General features: G+C 36.5%; 1 non-coding gene across 1 annotated transcript; it reads left to right on the top strand.

The window, feature by feature from the left end:
- The first annotated feature begins 2,357 nt into the window (after positions 1 to 2,357).
- Trnad-auc lies at positions 2,358 to 2,430 on the top strand. The gene has a single exon. It is a non-coding gene; the product is annotated as a tRNA-Asp (tRNA).
- The last annotated feature ends 2,496 nt before the right edge of the window (positions 2,431 to 4,926 follow it).

Below are 4,926 nucleotides of genomic sequence, written 5' to 3'. Positions count from 1 at the left end.
TGATATTGGCTGGAATAGCTGGGTTGGCTAGAATAGTTCGTGAGCAATCGTGAAAAACGATGGGAAGAAAGTGCACATCTGGTTTGTAAAAAAAAAATCGGTTATTGGTCTTCATGAACTTTTAACACTGTTATGAACAAAAACGAAAATCTCTCTCTCTCTCTCTCTCTCTCTGTCTTCTTGCATTTTCAAAAGCTTAAAAAACTTTTTTACTTACTCGTAGGTACCTATAAATGCCTTACACGTTGTCGGCTAATTCCCAGCACGTGGCCGGTGGACATAAATCATCTTTATCTCGAGTTCGAGCTCTGCTTAGATATCTCACGTGTCAGGTGCAGACACGGCACTTTTGGAGGTGGGGCCATGAAAATCTGAATTGTAGCGTAAGCGTGACGTAGCTCCTTCATCATTGTATCATTGTAAAGGCCAGCAGGGGTCAGAATTTACGCTGAGGCGGGACCATTTCGAGGTAAACCCGACATACTTTTTTTTTCTTATCTTATTTTTTTGTAATTATTACTTATGTAAATAATTTATGTGTTCACCATGAATAAACTATTGAATCTTGAATCTTGAATCCAAATTAGCCATAATTAATATCTGTACTTAGCCTAAACGTCACGCACGTGTCTACGCTGTCTAGCTACTATAGAAAACAAAGCTTCTACCAATAAACCATTCATTAGGTACTTAAAAGATGATCTGGGGGCCGATTTTTGAGTCTCACGGCGTTCGAATTCAGAAAATTGTCACTGAAAATAATAGGCAATTCACCGTTTTCAACCGGTATTTTAGTGACAGTGAGACTCAAAAATCGGCCCCCTGTGCTTAAAAGAAATTCATAGTATTTACAACCTCTAACGCCGCACATTATATGGCAACCCTGCGAGGATAGAATGTTAAAAGACGAATTTATCGTTATTAAATTACACACAATTTTAAAAAGTATTATGCTAGTTTTATTTTTATCTATCGTCAGCTTGAATGTTTTCCTACTTTTTGAATAACCTTTAAAAAGCCTCGAGCTTGCCCATTACATATTTATGAGCCTATGGATGAACGAATTTTTCATAATTTTGCCGTAAAGGAAAGAAATGCTTTTGTACTTAGGTGGACAAACGCTCCATAGCGTATCATAGTCATTTATCGCTCTTTTATACCTACTAAATGTAAGTACAACGCCAAAATCGTTTCGATCACTACCTAGCTTTAAATAACGATTGACCACTTTGGGGCTAGGAAATGCCAACCGGTTATAAAAACATTACCGAAATAACCGGTTGTTCGGCAAATTTTCATAACCGATTACTATTAGGAAACTTAAATAACCGGTCACGGTTATTATTTGTTATTATTTTATATCTGAATTTGACCTTTTAGTGACTAGAAAAATACAGTATTTTTGCCTGTGATTGTCGTATTTGTCATTCTTGTAGTTCAGATTCAATAGTTTATTCATGGTAACCACAATTATTACTTCAGTAACGAAAATATAACTCTTCCCTTACTTGTGAACGATTTTGATTGAATATTATATCACGTCGAAGGCCATAATTATTATTTATCACTTTCACTAATTTGCGGGTTTTATTAAAAAAACACAGATTTCGATTATTTGATAGAAAATTTACCTCTTTTTGTTGAAAATAACCGTAACCGATTATAACCGGTTATCGGTTATTTTTTGGGCATAACCGGAACCATAACCGGTTATGAAATTTGGTCGGTTATTGCATTCCCTATTTGGGGCCTTGTAAGTATTATTCTAGATCATTCTGCACTACTTGTCATGCCCGTTGCTAAACCACCCCAAACTTAAAAACGCTATCATTACCACGCTGGTTTTATGGCCACCTTCCTACTTTCACGCCCCTCTGCTTTGATAAATGTGCCTGCAACTGCGACGCACGCACTGTTTAACGTCTTCTAAAATACCTTCGGAGGCTGGTTCATATTGTATTTTTAACCCCGACGCAACGACGGGGCTTGTCTGTCTGTCTGTGGCATCGTAGCTCCCAAACGGATGAACCGATTTAGATTTAGTTTTTTTTTTATTGAAAGCTCAGTTTAGTCGGAAGTGTGTAGATGTTTCATGAAAATCGGTCCACGATGTCGCGGTCGCGGGTTTCTTAAAAATTTAATGGTTAGGTTATTCCGGTTTTTCCTCCACCGATATAACTAGGTAGGAACGAGAAACATGCCGGGAGATTTGTATTGAATACGCTTTTTGCAAGTAATTCCATAACAAATTTAAAAAGAAGAAAAAGTTTAGTTTAAGAAGTTTAACACTCTTACGGTAGATGTCGCTACGGGTCCCATTGACCTTAGTAGTGGAAAATTTCGCTGGCTTGGTTGAAGTCTTGGTGGCTCAGTTGGCAGAGCGCTGGAGTATCGATCCAGAGGCCGTGAGTTCAAGTCTCACCCAAGGCAGACATTTTCCACTTTTAAATTTATTCTAAGCCTAGTGGCATCGATTGCAGACGTTTCTGCTAATCAGAAGTTAAAAATTCCATATGTAACAGTTATTTTTTGCCTTTCCCTTATTCTGAACCCTGAAAAATCTATAGCAAACTTAACGCAGAATAGATTTTTCTTATTTAATGAAACTACGGTTGTACTAACGTTATTATATCGCTACTGCTGCGACATGTTTTAGGCCAATTTTGGAGGGGAAAGGGGAAAGAGGGGAAACATTGACACATCGGCGTGTTTCTACTTCTATTTTTTCTTATAACCCTATAAGCTATATACATGCCAAGTTTCATGCTTTCTGCCAGACGGGACTATACATTCATACCATACTAATTATCCGTTAACGCCCCGCACTAATAGGTATGTCGCAAAAATTGGACTTAATAATAGGATTTAGATTAGCAATAACTAATATCAGAAAACGCATTAAATGAGTAGTTAATAAAGTTAGTCCTAATTACCTATTAGCAATTTATGTTTCCGATTGTGTATAATTTGATTTGCCTAGTTAATTACTCTTATGGTGAACTTCTAGTAGATAGGCAACTAGGGCCAACTGCAAAAAAAAAGTAAGTTGACTATATTCCATCTTTTTTACAGGGGTAAGGAAGAAGTAGGTATGTATAAGTACAGAATAAGTGTTTATTCATGACAGTAAAAAAAGGTGAACAAAAGTTATTGGGACTACACATTAATACTAACTAACTTGCTTGCCCGCGGCTACGCTCGCGCCATGGGGTCTCATCCGGAACATCGTATAATTAATGTCAAACCAAAATCATAGATGGCGCTACGTGCCACGATTAGCCATTATGACTTATTTATTCAATAAATTTAAAGGTCTCAAAGGTATTATTTTAGTCTCATGTATTAAGAATATCATTAATTTAATACACAAATCCACAAAAACACGAATTCAATGCAATATTTTTCAAAATTCGAATCTAAAATTTATTACATGACTGAATACAACATCAGCAAACTCGCATTGAACGTTATTGAGTCGGCTAAGTATTATTACCTCTCGTCACTAGATGGAGTGACTGTGCATAACGTACGTGATATAATTAGAATAGCCACTTGAGTGCGGGCTAGTCATACGCTCAAAAAACCAGTGTAAGGGCGCTCTCCGGAACCATGATCTTCTTACGCGTCTGGACGGCACATTTTAGACTGGTTACGTAGCCGTATTCAACTCGTGTGCACTCCGTAACCACATGGTATCGATAATGAAACTTATGAATGAATGGCGTTGTTGGTAAAACGAAAAGCAATATGTGAAGCCTATTATGCAATAAAAACAAGGTGAGACAAAATTGGGTTTTTAACACACTGTGCCGCACGGGTGCCGGCCGGCGCCGCGGCGGTGCGGACACGAGTACACCGGACGCGTCTGTGTGCGTTAGCAGGCGCACAAATAAAGTGACTTTCTGCGGGCAGCCGAGAGGCACCGCCCCCGACTGCGCGATGGCAATAAACACAAAAGTCACAAATTTGAATTCGTGCTTGCCTACCTTATCGTGTTAGTTCTTCATTATTAATAAATAATTTTAATTATTGAATGTTGATTAGAACTGTTATCTGGGACATTTTTATTTTTGTCAAAGTTGTACGTCCACCCGACTTTTTTTGAATTTGGAAATTTTTATGTGGTTTCCACTCAGAATCGTGAGCCTCCCGAGTTTTTTCCCATTCCGTTACCATTTTTTTTCATACATTTTGTATGGCAGTAACGGAATGGAAGGTTTGAAAAATGTATGGATATCTTAAGACATTTTTTTTACTTCCTATCAGGCAGGATCGATAGATCTTGAGATTCTGAGTATGAATCGCGTAAAAAACACCCATGTTACAAAAAAAGAGGGGTGAACAACTTTAAAAAAAAATGGCTCATCTGGCCGGCAGCCATAAGGCCATAACAGATAATAGTAATTATGTGTTGAAATGAAATGAAATATTAATTTTTCAAGTAGGCATATTACAATGAACATATTATGAACGTCAAGTTTCAGTAAATAACTAATTTCGGTGTTTTTCTCAATTTCATGAGTAAAAATTACTCTAGAAAATGAAATAAAACTATGGAATGGAAACGGATTAAATCGCGTATAATGAATTTAAAATACTATATTTACTACTATTTGTTTTTATTTCTATACTGTATTTTAAATTCATTATACGCGATTTAATCCGTTTCCATAATTTTATTTCATGAGTAACTATCGCGGTAACCGAAGACAATATTACTCTAGAAAATGTTTTGTCAAATACTTAGCTACATTACCTTTTATTTTTTATATTAAGTACATGTATTTGTTTACTTAATAATATACATTTCCATATTTATAAATTGAAATAGATATCATACACGAAAGGAAAAACGACACCGACGACGGTTTTTTCCCACATTTCTAATTAACTACGCGCCTGCTTTCGAATGCTTTAAATTTTAAT

The sequence above is a fragment of the Leguminivora glycinivorella genome, chromosome 10, assembly GCF_023078275.1.
Source record: "Leguminivora glycinivorella isolate SPB_JAAS2020 chromosome 10, LegGlyc_1.1, whole genome shotgun sequence".
Lineage (NCBI taxonomy): Eukaryota > Metazoa > Arthropoda > Insecta > Lepidoptera > Tortricidae > Leguminivora > Leguminivora glycinivorella.
The sequence above is the reverse complement of the archived record's forward strand: the minus strand, read 5'-3'. Positions and strand labels throughout refer to the sequence as shown.